This window comes from Leopardus geoffroyi, chromosome A3, assembly GCF_018350155.1.
Source record: "Leopardus geoffroyi isolate Oge1 chromosome A3, O.geoffroyi_Oge1_pat1.0, whole genome shotgun sequence".
Lineage (NCBI taxonomy): Eukaryota > Metazoa > Chordata > Mammalia > Carnivora > Felidae > Leopardus > Leopardus geoffroyi.
The window spans coordinates 91,686,176-91,700,058 of record NC_059336.1 but is presented as its reverse complement, the minus strand read 5'-3'; the positions used below and the strand labels follow the sequence as shown (position 1 = coordinate 91,700,058).

Genomic DNA, 13,883 nt, shown 5'->3' with positions numbered 1-13,883 from the left:
ACTTTCTAGTCTGCGGGGGCCCCCAGAACATGATTGTCTACCAGTACTTGATGAAGCCTATTCTAGCCGATCCAACCTATCAGACAGGCCCTTACAAAATCCTGACCTCATCCTGTACACCCACAGCAGCAGCTTCATGAACAAAGGCAAAAGATAGTCTGGTTATGCAGAAGTCTCTGATTTTGAGGTCATGAAAGCAGCCCTTCTACAAGGATGGTCAGCCCAAAGAGCAGAATTGTGGGCCCTAATAAGAGCACTAGAACTCAGTAAAGACAAACGGGCCAACACGTACACTGACTCGCACTATGCCTTGGCCACTGTACATGTACATGGGGCTCTATACAAGGAGAGAGGACTTTTGACTGCAGGAGGAAGAGAAATCAAAAATTGGAAAGAAATCCTAAATGCCCTATTAAGGGCAGTCTGGGAACCGAGGGAGGTAGCAGCCATCCACTGCAAGGGACACCAAGGAGGAAAGGACTCAGTGTCAGAAGGTAACCGATGAGCCGACACCACAGCTAAACAAGCAGTGGGAAAAGAAACAACAACCTCAAAAATCATGCTGGCCTCAGAACTGCCAACTTCCCCAAGGTACACAATCCACAAAACAAAATGGGCACAATAGGAAAAAGGAGGCCAGACAAAAGACGGATGGTGAGTACTTCCAGACCAAAGAGTCTATACATAGCGGAGCAGCTAGCCCATCAGGTGGTTCTCCAACAGCAGGAGCTCACCCACTCAGGACAAACTGCCCTTGAAACCTTATTGAGCTGTTACTATGTAATTGCTCAACTCCTGTCCCTCTGTGCCTCTGTCTCTCAACGCTGCCTCCTCTGTGCTCAAAATAATGCCAAGCAAGTGCCCACTGCGAAGATTTAGAGGTAGACTTTACCAAAATAAGACCCAGTAAAGGATACAAATATCTTTTGGTATTCATCTGCATGTTTTGGGGCTGGGTTGAAGCCTATCCCACATATATAGAAAAGGCAAGAGAAATAACCAAGCCCTTGCCAAGGGATATCATTCCCAGACATGGTGTGCCGTTAACCATAGGCTTAGACAACGGCCCAGATTTTGTGGCCGAGGTGGTACAGCAAGTAGCCAAAGCCCTAGGTATCCAATGGAACTTACGTGCAGCTACCAGCCCCAGAGTTCAGGGAAAGTGGAATGTATCCACCGGACCCTTAAATCAGCCATGGCAAAACTATGTCAGGAAACCAACTTGCCCTGGCCAGATATACTAACTCTTCTCTGAATATGCTCTACATGCTGGGCAAAAATGGGATTCTCCCCATTCAAGATCCTATATGGAAGACCCTTCCACTAGCCAAATTCAAGGGGGACCTGACAGAGCTATGGAATTTAGAAATACAAAAACAACTACAAGGACTAGAGAAAACTGTATTTGAGACACATAGATGAGTGACAGAATACCTATTTCCCTAGGAATAACTGTACACCCCCACAAACCTGGGGGTCAGGTTTGGACAAAAGATTGGAAGAAGGAACCCACTTATACCTACCTGGAAGGGCCCTTATTTAATTGTGCTAACCACGCCCACAGTTCTCAAGGTTGTAGGACTAACCACCTGGATCCACCATTCCCGAGTAAAGGCAGACCACCTGTCACCTGACAACCACTTGAAATGGAAAGTAACTGCTAACCAGGATAATCCTCTCCAGACCCCCCTTAAGAAGATAGCAGACGATAAGTGGCCTGCAGCCAACACCTGAGAACTCTCTGTAACCAGAAGCTTGAGCAAAATCAAGCAACTTAAATGAACCACAACAAATCGTTCTTTCTCAGATTTCCTTGTCATCCCCTACCTACTTCTCTTTCCATACTTGTTGCTATACTCTTTGCTGTAGGGCTGGACCTGCTAACTGCTGAAAGGGGAGGACTATGTCTTTTCCTACATGAAGAATGTTGCTTCTATGTCAACCAATTGGGGATAGTCCGAAAATGGTCCAGCAGTTAAGGGAGTGAATCAACAAAGACAGGAATTAGCAGATTCATGGAACTCTTGGAGCAACTTATGGAATTGGGCATCTTGGCTCCTCCCTTTAGCTATCCTCCCCTAATGCTTTTCAGAGCCCTCCTGTGTGGTCCTTATATTCTTAATATGCTAACCAGGCTTGTTTCCTCTCATCTAGAAGTTATAAAACTCCAGATGATGCTCCAGTTGGACCATCCTAGCTGTTGCTACTCTCCTTTGGATGATGAAGAACCCTAGCTGCCTCACCCCTCCCTTCAGCGTCCCTGTCCAGCAGAAAGAATCCAGAATGGTCTTTGCCCCTCCTCCCATGGCAGCACAGGGTTCCCTGGCCCCCACAAACTGATTTTCTGTAAGTCTGTCGCAGCAGCTTGAGAATTAAGAGGGGGAAATGAGAAGAAAATCTAGTAAAAACAAGATAAAAGGGGCCAGCCAGATGTCCAAGGCTGGATACTCCCCCTGCATACTTTTGGCTTCTGTAATCTTGTTTGCCTCCTATGTCTACCAACTGCCCAAGTACCACTGATAAGTGTCCCCTCCCCTTTTTCTTTTGTCTCTCAACCCCCTACCATCCCAGCCATAAAAGGAGGCCGATGTCAAGGTTCAGGGCTCAGACTTTGGAGGTGACTCTGCTGGGCCGGCACAAGTGCACAATAAACAGTCTTCTCTGATTCCCTGAGTGTGTGTCGCTTGTCTTTTCCTGGGTGCCGAGTATTTGCTGTAACACAGGGTGGGCTCAGAGAAAGAAAGTGTGGGGCAGGCAGTACCCTCTGGCCTCTTTAGATCTTAAGCTTATAGTATTGGGGCTCTGCTGAGGCTGTTTAAAATGGTAGGCTAGACAAAGGGGTTCCAGGTGGAAAGACAGATATCCAGTATGGATTTGACAAATTTCTTTTTTTTTTTAATAGTATTTTTTAAGTTCGGCGGCGGGGGGTGGGGGGTGGGGTGGGCAGAGAGAGAGAAGGAGAGAATCCCAGCCAGGCTCTGCACTGTTATCACAGAGCTGCACGTGGGACTTGAACTCACAAAACATGAGATCATGACCTGAGATGAAATCAAGAGTCAAACCCTTAACAGACTGAGCCACCCAGGTACCCCTTGACAAACTTCTTAAGAACTAAACCTGGCAGACAGAGTAGTAGAAACCAACTTGGGATCTTTTATTTCAAACATTACTCACAGTAAGCCCTCAACAAAAGTTAGTTCAAGAATTTAGAGGCACCTGGGTGGCTCAGTTGGTTAAGCGACCAACTATGGCTCAGGTCATGACCTCACAGTTCATGGGTTTAAGCCCTGCATTAGACTCTGTACTGACAGCTTGGAGCCTGGAACCTACTTCAGATCCTGTGTCTCTCTTTCTTCTCCCTGCCCCTCCTCCACACATGCTCTGTCTCTCAAAAATAAACATTAAATAAAAAAATGTTTTTAAATGAACATGATAGAAATGTGGTAAAAAAAAGAAAAAAAATAGGACATAAAAACTCAAGTTTACAAAATTTATTTCTTTTTTTTTTTAATGTTTATATATTTTTGAGAGAGAGAGACAGAGAGACAGTGCAAGTAGGGAAGGGGCAGAGAGAGAGGGAGACACAGAATCCAGAAACAGTCTCCAAGCTCTGAGCTGTTCAGCAGAGAACCAAATGTGGGGCTCAAACTCATAAATCAGGGGAGATCATGACCTGAGCTGAAGTTGGACACTTAACCAACTAAGCCACCCAGGCGTCCCATACAAAATTTCTTTCTTTCTTTTTTTTTTTTTTTAAGTTTGTTTATTTATTTTGAGAGAGACAGGACAGTGTGAGTGGAGGATAGAGAGCGAGAATCCCAAGCAGGTTCCAATCTGCCAGTATAGAGCCTGCTGCAGGACTCCAACTCATGAAACCGTGAGATCGTGACCTGAGCCAAAACCAAAAGTCGGATGCTTAACTGACTGAGTCACCTGGGTGTCCCTCAAGTTTACAGAATTTAAAAGCAGATAGTATGGGGACTGAGTAGGTCCTAGGGGAATTACTATGTGGACCCACAACAAACATTTAGTGAGCACTTACTGGGTGTCAAACATGCTAGGAACTGGAAATGAACGGTGGAATAAGACATCCTTGGCCTCCTGGAGGTGCTGTTATAGAGCATGCCTTTCTCATAGGGCATGAATCCTCCCTTTCTCTTTCTTCTCTACTAGGGATTTTCTGACCATCCTTCCAGACTAAATTCAAATCTTACTTGCTCTATGAAACCCTGTCCAACAGCTCTAAGAAAAAAGAAAATTATCTCTTTCTTCTCTTTGCTTCTAGAGCATTCTTTTAAACTTGTTTTATGTTTTTTGTGCTTTATTGCTATTATTTGTTTCTATTTTTGTCTCCTCCACAGAGTGTGTGTAAGAGAAACACTTTGTGCTGTTTGGATTTGACTCTGTTAGATTCATGATGTTAATTAAAATTTGACTCACAAGTGGGTTTTGAAAGCAGTAGATTGTGAGCAGTATATTTTAAAAATGGAGAAGAGAACAGAAACCATCAAAGTGATCCAGACATTATGAGGATGAATAACGTCTCATAAAATTTGTTTCTGTTATCTATTTGGTTGTCCTGAGTCACAATAAAATGTTCTTATTGAGGATAAGTAAAATAACAAACAAACAAACAAACAAACAAACAAACAAACAAATAAATGGAGGCTCAGAGAGTTGGCGTAGACCCTAGGAAGAAAACTATATCTGGAGATTCTGAATCTTTCAAACTATGACGGGATCTGCACCATACAGAGAGCAATGGGCCAACTGATACAAGTTCATAGCTTAAATGAGCAAATAAAAGAACCAAGGGTTTTGATGGAGGCAACAAACTATGTCTGTGAAGATGGTAAATATTTTAGATTTTGTGGGCTATAAGGTGTCTGTCATAACTACTCAACTCTGCCATGGTAAGGCCAAAGGAGTCACAGACAATATGTCAATGAACGAGTGTAACTGGATTCCAATAAAATTTGAATTTCGTATATATTCAGGTGTCATGAAATATTCTTCTTCTTTTGATTTTTTCAATTATTTAAGAATGTGAAAGCCATTCTTAGCTAATCATGTTTTAAAATATACCATTTCTTTTAAGTAAAATGTTTATTTATTTATTTTGAGTGAGAGAGAGTGTGAGTGGGGAAGGGGAAGAGAGGGAGGGAGACAGAGAATCCTGACCAGGCTCCTCACTGTCAGCACAGAGCCCAATGCGGGGCTCGAACTCATGAACCATGAGATCATGACCTGAACCGAAACTAACAGTCAGATGATTTACCCACTAAGCTACCCAGGTGCTCCTAAAATATACCAGTTAATAGAAAGTATGAGGTCTAGTAAGGTCTACACATCAGATGACTGCCACTAAAAAGACAGTTTGTTACTCACAGTTCCCAAGAGGAAAGAGTCCATCATGTCAAGGGATGGGGGAGGAGAGAGCACACAGGAAGCACTAGGTCACTCCAGAGAACAGGGAGAAATTGCAGGCAAAATCCCTTTTTTCTGGTTTCTGTGGGAAGGAATGAGTGAGTCAGGGTAAGCATGCTTAGGATTGGCTACTTTGAATAATTTCAGCAGGCTCTGGGGCACAGGGTCTGTCCCTGGTTATCTAGTACCTGGCCCTGGGGGGATTAGGGCAGGTGGATAGTGGCCTGGAGTGTGAGAGCCCAATAAAGGGGATGGTTGGGTGTGTGGGCTCTAGACTGGTTGGTTTGTATTTGAACAGTGTGCTCATACGTCTTTAAGAATTGACTAATTCAGGGAAGGCCAGGGTCCAGGTGTCAGAGCATCAGAATACAGAAAATAAAAGACATGGTTAACACACATGGACCATGTGAAAACAGGGGCAGGAGGGGCACATGGGTGGCTCAGTCATTTAAGTGTCTGACTTTTGATTTCAGCTCAGGTCATGATGGTTTGTGGGATCCAGTCCTGTGTGGGCTCTGACAGTGTGGAGCCTGCTTGGGATTATCTGTCTCCCTCTCTTTCTCTGCCCCCCACCTGCTCAAGCAATTGATCTCTCTCTCTCAAAATAAATAAATATACATTAAAAAAATTAAAAACAAAATAGAAGGCAGGCCAGATTTGGCCCATGGGCTATAGATTGCCGTCCCATGGGTTAAGAGCCCAAAGATAACGTTGAATGTCACACACGCAGTTGTTGTGAAAAATAAGTATTTTATAGCAAATTAATAAATGTGCCAAATCATGAAGCTTCTTGATTCTTGCACATAAACATTAAAGAGAGAAATCATAATTTAGGATAGTAAGAAACACCTGCATCCATTCAAACTTAAGGAAGACCTCATCTTATTTGGCCTATGTATTCTGTTCATTCTGCCCCTCTAGTCCTCAGAACATGATATTCCCTAACCTGCACTATCTGTCTTTACTGAGAAGGGCAATAGCTAGAACAGAACTAGGAATTCTCAAAGTAGTTGTCAACATGGTTATATCTGCACAAGCCCTCTAGTAGAATATTAGTGAAATCTCTGTCATCTCATCATTTTACCCAAGACTAAATTAAAGTTTTTAGAGTTCATAATCTAATTATACCATTGTGAATCCCTGAAGGCAAGGATACTGTTTTCCTTCCCATTACTTCCTCCTCCTCCTCCTCCTCCTCCTCCTCCTCCTCCTTTAGAGTAGAATTTAGTGATTTATCACTTACATACCACACCGAGTGCTCGTCCCAACAAGTGCCCTCCTTAATGCCCACCACGCATTTAGCCCATCCCCCCCACCCAACACCCTTCCAGCAACCCTCAGTTTGTTCTCCGTATTTAAGAGTCCCTTATGGTTTGCCTCCCTCTCTGTTTTTATCTTATTTTTCCTTCCCTTCACCCATGTTCATCTGTTTTGTTTCTTAAATTCCAAATATAAGTGAAATCATATGATTTTTATCTTTCTCTGAGTTATTTTGCTTAGCATGATACATTCTAGTGACATCCATGTTGTTGCAAATGGCAAGATTTCATTCTTTTTGATTGCCAAGCAATATTCCATTGTATATATATTACATCTTCTTTATCTGTTCATCAGTCAATGGACATTTGGGCTCTTTCCACAATTCAGCTATTGTTGATAGTGCTGCTATAAACATTGGGGTGTATGTGCCCCTTCGAATCAGCATTTTTGTTTCCTTTGGATAAACACCTAGTAGTACAATTGCTGATTTGTGGGGTAGCTCTATTTTTAATTTTGTGGGGAACCTCTATACTATTCTCCAGAGTGGCTGCACCAGTTTGCACTCTCACCAGCAGTGCGAAAGTGCTTCCCTTTCTCCACATTCCCGCCAACATCTGTTGTCTCCTGATTGTTCATTTTAGCCATTCTGACAGCTATGATGTGGCATCTCATTGTGGCTTTGATTTGTATTTCCCTGATGATGAGCGATGTTGAGCATCTTTTCATATGTCTGTTAGCCATCTGGATGTCTTCTTTGGAAAAGTGTCTATTCATGTCTTCTGCCCATTTCTTCACTGGATTATTTGTTCACTGGGTGTTGAGTTTGATAAGTTCTTTATAGATTTTGGATACTAACCCTTTAACTGATAACGTCATTTGCAAACGTCTTTTCCCATTCTGTGTCTTCCTCTCTCTCTCTCTCTGCTCCTCCCCCATTCACATTCTGTCTCTGTCTCTCTCTCAAAAATAAACATTAACAATTAAAACTTAAAAAATGAGTTTTTAAAAAAAACTACGTATGTGTTCATTTCATAATGGAATAAGAAACGGATGCACAGTCCACACCCAGCTCTTCTCTCCATCCTGTGCCTTTTGTGGAGTGTTGCTGGACAGCTGTAGTATAGTGCCCAGCAGCATGTGGGCTCCAGAGCCACAGTACTAGGGTTCATATGCTGTGCCTTGTGACTTTGGGTCTCAGTTTCCTCATATGGAAAATGGGGATAGTAATAGCACCCATCTCCTATAATTGCTCTGAAGACGTGATGAGCAAATACATGGACAATATTCAGAATGGTGTCTGCAACACAGTAAGGCCCAAATCAGTGTTAACTATCATTACTATTTGTACATGATGTTAATACCTAAAAGAAAACATAGCAAGCATAATGACAAGAAATGGTTATAAAAGTCTGCTTACAGTGTTGTGTTGAGTTGTGACACAGGTTAGAAGACTTTCCACTCAAAATAACAAAAAGAAAATAGTTGTGTTGCTCAAAACCATACTCTAGCTATGGGAAGATCCTGGTTCTGCAAACCACGTCCTTCCAGGCTCTGGAAGGCCTACGTTTGGCTCTGTTTAGACTGCCCTCTGGTGGAGAGCTTGCAAGAGGGCTGGAGGCTACAGGACCACCATATTCTCACTTAACACAACAAAACAAAAACACATAGACAAACTCCCCTTCACTGCTTGCAGAAAGTGATTTTTTAATGGAACTGTCTCACTAGCCAACAGCCCGCAGCATGGGTTGTGGTGTGGACGCCGGGTTCTGATTGTCAAATATGCCCTCCTTGTGAGGCCCACTGAGCTCTGCCATGCTTTTCAATGCACAAAGCATTGGTTTAATCCTTACCAATGTGCGATGGGCACATTGATCCCCATTTTAATGATGAGGACACTGAGATTTATAGAAAATCAATGACATGCTCAACATCACACATCAATAATGTATTGGGTTGTCTGTTATTCTTTTTTTTTTTTTTTTTTTTTTTTGAGAGAGAGAAGGTGGGGTGGGGAGAGAATCTCAACCAGGCTCCATGCTCAGCACAGAGTCTGACACAGGGCTCAGTCCCACAACCCTGGGATCATGACCTGAGCCAAAATCAAGAGTTGAGTGCTTAACTGACTGAGCCACCCAGGTGCCCCTGGGTCATCCATTATTCACCGTGCCAGGTAGACCCAGGGACAAGGAGTTGAATAATCCCCTCACAAGGGCTCAGGGAGTGCTATGAGAAAACCATTATGTGTAATGGTTGCTGGGGTAAGAACTGGCCCAGTGGCCTGGGGGAATGGTCAGAAATGGCACTTATACAGACCTGGAAGAGTCTTATACAGTCCCCAGGAAGAGTCCCCAGAAGTGGAGCAACTGAACTCAGTCTTGAAATAGGAGTGGCACCTTGCCAGATGACAACATCTGGGGAATATAGGCCTCCTGAAAGGCCTGGGGAGTAAAACCTCCCTTGTAATATAATACCTTGTAAGACACATGGGACCCAGCATAAACTATAATATACATTTAATCTTTTTACTTTGATCATTAAGTTTAAATTTTTAAAATTATTACTTTTTCACAAACAATTTGAGTTCATTATTAAAATCCTGAAAATTACAGAAACACAAATAATAAATATTTTGGTTTACATATTTCAGATCCTTTTTGTCTGCATAAAGAACAGTGTATATATCAACCCAACGAGAAGTCAGGAACCTTCTCCTGTGTCAACACACATGCACATTCAACACATTCTTAATGTTTGCCGAGTGTTAAATCTCATAGTTGCACCACAATTCATTTGGCTGCTACCCTGCTGGTGGACATTACTGAACATTACTGACATTTACTGAACAACTCAGAAGCTATGCCAAGCTGAGCTGGAGAATGGGGCCGAGATACAAGCAAGCTGGGGACAAATCAAGTAATAATTACTCAGTGACCCACCCTTGCCTTTCTTATAAGTTATTTGCCTTAGATTTAACTGAGATTCTGAAAACTAATCTGGGTATTTTGCAAGAAGAACAAATAAGCAGAAGTACCCTTTGAAACCTTAAATGTAGACGTGGGTTGTATGCAGTGAAATCTCAGAGCCGGGCTGAAGTGGCCCCTCGGAACAGGTGGGTTTGTGAAGGCACCAGACTGGTGATCTTCCTGAGGATGAGTTCGTTATGGGAGAAGAACCTGAAATGGAATATAACCCTGTTTTAAAAAAGAAACAAACAAATATAAAATATTCCAACGTCACTTTATCTTGTTTTGAAAATGAAATTTGTGTCCACAAAAGTGTGGTGTGCTTATATCCTAATGAAGCCTTACAAGATTCTCTGAGCTCCAACATAGACATGAGTACTTTAAAGACTCCCAGTGGTGTGACCTTGAAATCAACACACCTTGGCTACTTCTTCCCCCTCTTCCCCTTTTCTTCACCCTCTCCCAGTTGCTTGATTACCAACTCTGTGCCAGATGTATTGCAGGCACTGGGGATACATATGGAAACACGCAGACCTTACCTGTGAAGATCTTTTGCACAGTCCCTGGGCCAATGGCAAATCTACAAATGTGCATGTGAGGGCCGTGTGTGTAGGTCTGAGGGAAGCAAGTACAATGGTGTCGATGGAGGTCAAAGAGCTTTACAGAGCAGCTGACGTTTGAGCTGAATCTTGCCAGGAAGCAAGGGGGAGATGTTTGTGCAAAGGCACCAAGGGTGAAATCATGAGAAGTACACAGAGAGAAGTACATGGCACCCGGAGTGCTGGGAGCCTGCTGGAGGTGCAGCCAAGGCTGGAGAGTGAACAGGGCTTTCTACAGAGACAGACTCAGCCTTTCTGCCACATCCAGTGAGGAGGCATCAAAGGACTTAGTGAAGAAATTACAGTATGTGATCACTCATGATGTTTCTTGGTTCCTTGCCTGCAAGCATACTCCACCCTGAAATGGCCTTCCCAATCCCATCTTCCTCTTCATCTGGCTAACTCTGATTCATTCTTTAAGTTTCAGCTCAAAGGTCACTTCCTCCAAGAGTCTCTACCAGAGACATCCCTTCTAGTTCTGACACCGCTACTCAGTACCCACATCATGGCCTACCATGATGGGCCTCCGTCACCTGTAAAATGAGGATCACAACATTGTCCCACTTCTAGGCAGGGACAGGATGTGAGGAGGAAGGGAAAGGGATTGCAGACGATGGTTACTGTTGATTGGTCTGTCCCTGGAAATACGACAGCAGCAGGGAGATGACTGTGGAGGCAGGTTGCAGTCCTGAGAAGACTGGATGTTGGGTGGGGGGCTGCTCAGGGGCAGAGGTGGGATGTGAGTCATTGGGGGAAGAGTTGGTACCTTGCAGATGGTTTGGGGATGGCGGTGGGGCAGAGAGAGAGAGCTGAGAACCGCTGTGACAGGGAGAATCAGAGAAGTTCAGGCCCAGAACTGCCTCTTCAGCCTCCTCCCCAGGCCCTGAAGAGCATCACCAGGTTTGGGGCAGCCCCTGGAGAGTGGTGTCCTCTAAGAGCTGGGCAGAGCCTCAGGGGGCAGGCCGTCACCATGGAGTCCTCAATGAAGAGAGGAAGAGAGAGAGAGGGAGCACCTCAGATCTCTGAACTCAAGAGCACCCAGTCTGCCGTGATCCCCAGGGCGTGGGCTACTTCCTGTTCCCACTAAGGGTCACAGTGGAGGCACTAAACTTTCTCTAGCAGGCTCTGGAGGGTAGAAGATTTAGCTCCTCAGCAGGGAGTGATGCGGACGGAGTGCCCGGTAATGATTTGTTGCATATATTGCAATTTCTATGTTGAACAAACCCAAGTGGGACATAATCAAAATATATGCTTATTTTTGCTCTACCACCTTTTAAAATTTGCCTGGGACCCTTGACTTTTCCACTCTCACTCGGACCATAACAGTCTTGCAATCACTTCAGTTGCGAACAGTCTCACTCAAATAATTAGAAAGGCTGATTTGTGTAATAATAATAAAAAAAATCAGGATAGAAATTAGCATTTAATCTTGCTCCCTCCTCCTAGCTATAGCAGGAGGTTGGTGAAAACCTGCTGTCTAAGAGGCAGGTGGTCAGCTTCTAACTTTGTCAGTTTCTGTCCCTGCGACTTGCTAATGAAGGTTGGCAATCGGGGGTTGGTGGTGGTGGTGAGATAATTAGGGTCTCTGGTGGTGGGACTGCGTCTGAGGGATCCTCCTCAGGAGGCAGGTATCAGAAACGGATTCTTCCCCCTTGTGCCGCCTGAAGGGATTTTTCAGAGACCCTTTGCGGCTCCCTCAGACCACAGCCCCCTTGACGTGGGCAGTGTGTTCCCTCTCTTTGGATGTTCTCCTGCGCCCCTGGCTGGCGGGTGGCCCACCGCGCATGGAATCTCACTGCTGGTGGTCCCCTCGGCCTCCCAGACTCTGCTCTATGGCAGAGTTTAAAAACCTCCCTGGCCGGATTCTTCCAAGTCTGGGAAGCCCTCGGAGGTCCTCACTGATGAGTCCCAGGACAGCAGCTGTCACGTGCAGCCTCTTCTGTCCTGTGCTGCTGCCCCGGACGCCTCAGCAATCAGAGCAACTCCTGCACCGCCCTGGCCCCCACCCCTGCAGCCCCCACCCCTGCAGCCCCACCCCTGCAGCCCCCACCCCTGCAGCCCCCACCCCTGCCCCTGTGGGAACACAGCATACTGGGATGTCCTGCTGCAGTCCCGAAAGGCCCCTCCTCAGGCTGGAGGGGAGGAGGCCTCCCCCCAACACTCCTCGAAGACGGAAATGTGCCCTTGGCCACAGTGCCCTCCAGAGAAATCTTTTCACAGCTCCTCCCCTCCTCTCCAGGCACTGCACAGACCCTTCTGTGTTCCCAGTTAGGGGACAGGGCTCGGGGATCACAGAACCTGCTCCAGGAGATGTCCACTGAATTGTAGATATGGGGAGCTGGCTCACACCCAACTCTGCGGCGCCCGGTGAGACTATGACAGGAAAAGTCCCATCTGCCAGCTCTGTTACAGTGTAGCTGAAAACGCTGGCAGGTGGAGTGTCAACTTCAGACACTCTCAGTTCACTGCTCCTCTGCTCTCGCCCCCGTCGCTCACAAAATGTCTGTTCTGAGAATCAGGAACCCGGAACCACCCGGGGACGGGACAGCCTAACTAACATCTAAGCAGTCCTTATTCATTCATTTTAATGGCCTTTGAGTCATCAATTTTCAGGCGAGGCTATCCGCTGGGACTAAATTCAATTGAGTATGAAAGTGGGTAGGACTGCCACAAACTTGCTGTGCAAAAGCGGGCACATCTCTTTCGTTTTCCAACACATGGCAAGTAACCTCCACCTACTTAGCAGAAAACGGGCATCTCCTTGAGGTCAGCCCCCTCACCTGTCAGAGAAGGTGGGAGAAGGTCAGGGCGTGCGAGAGACGGCCTCAGGATCCGCGGCGCCCGCCGCCGCCGCCGCCGCTTCCCGGCGCTGCCACACGGTGGCGCCGTTGAAGGACTCTCCGCCTCCACAAAGCGGCTTTTGTCCGCGTCCCCGCGCAGCCGCTCAGGTTCTCCCGGGGCGGGTGACCCCATTCCCTCAGCGGTAACCTCAGCTAGGGGTGACCCCCACTTGAGCTCACGAGGTTGCAGCTCAGCTGAGTTCTGCCTCCAGTGTTTTTTCACAGCCGCCGTCCAGGTGCCAGCTGGTCCCTGGAGCCCCAGGGCAGCACAGGCTGCCGCGAATCCTAACGAGCCTTTGTTTTCAACTGGAAACACAAAGCGAGCTCTATCACCTCCCCTGTCTGGACAGCGGGCTTACTGGCATTCATCTAGACTTCTGAGAAAATTACCCTCGGTGACTCGTGAGGGGAGTCCAGGATGCCCTATCTCTTCCCTGCTGCTCTACTCCACCTCTGCTCAACAGCCCATGAAGTCCACCACGCTGGTTTTGTCTGAGTCTACAGGCCAAAAAAGAAGTTGGTACTTTTCCCACGAAAGCAGGGGACGACAAGTGTAATCTTTTAATCTCTCGCAGGCACCCCTCTTGTAAATCACTCTGCCTCAAAGTAAAACTGTGTCTAACATGCTTTAAAATCTAGAACAGTCCGTGGCCCTGACCTTCAGAGCAGACCTCTGGGAGCACATTTGAAAAGGGTGCAGAGGTACAACCTCTCTGACTTAAGGAAGTGACTTTAGATTCCAAGGGCTTGCTCATGCATGGCAATTAGTTTTTTAAGCTTGCAAGAGCAAAGGG

General features: G+C 45.8%; 1 long non-coding RNA gene across 2 annotated transcripts in view; it reads right to left on the bottom strand.

Annotated features, from left to right (window-relative positions):
- The window catches only part of LOC123581018, a 30,872-nt gene extending 17,254 nt beyond the window's left edge, over positions 1–13,618 (bottom strand). The window contains exons 1-4 of one of the 2 annotated variants that reach the window (XR_006703557.1): positions 13,030–13,618; positions 10,764–11,227; positions 9,719–9,860; positions 5,389–5,509 (exon numbers count right to left, since the gene is read on the bottom strand). This is a non-coding gene — a long non-coding RNA (uncharacterized LOC123581018). The remainder of the gene's footprint in view (positions 1–5,388; positions 5,510–9,718; positions 9,861–10,763; positions 11,228–13,029) is intronic. The other variant, XR_006703556.1, reaches the window with a different exon arrangement.
- Between the last annotated feature and the right edge of the window lie 265 nt (positions 13,619–13,883).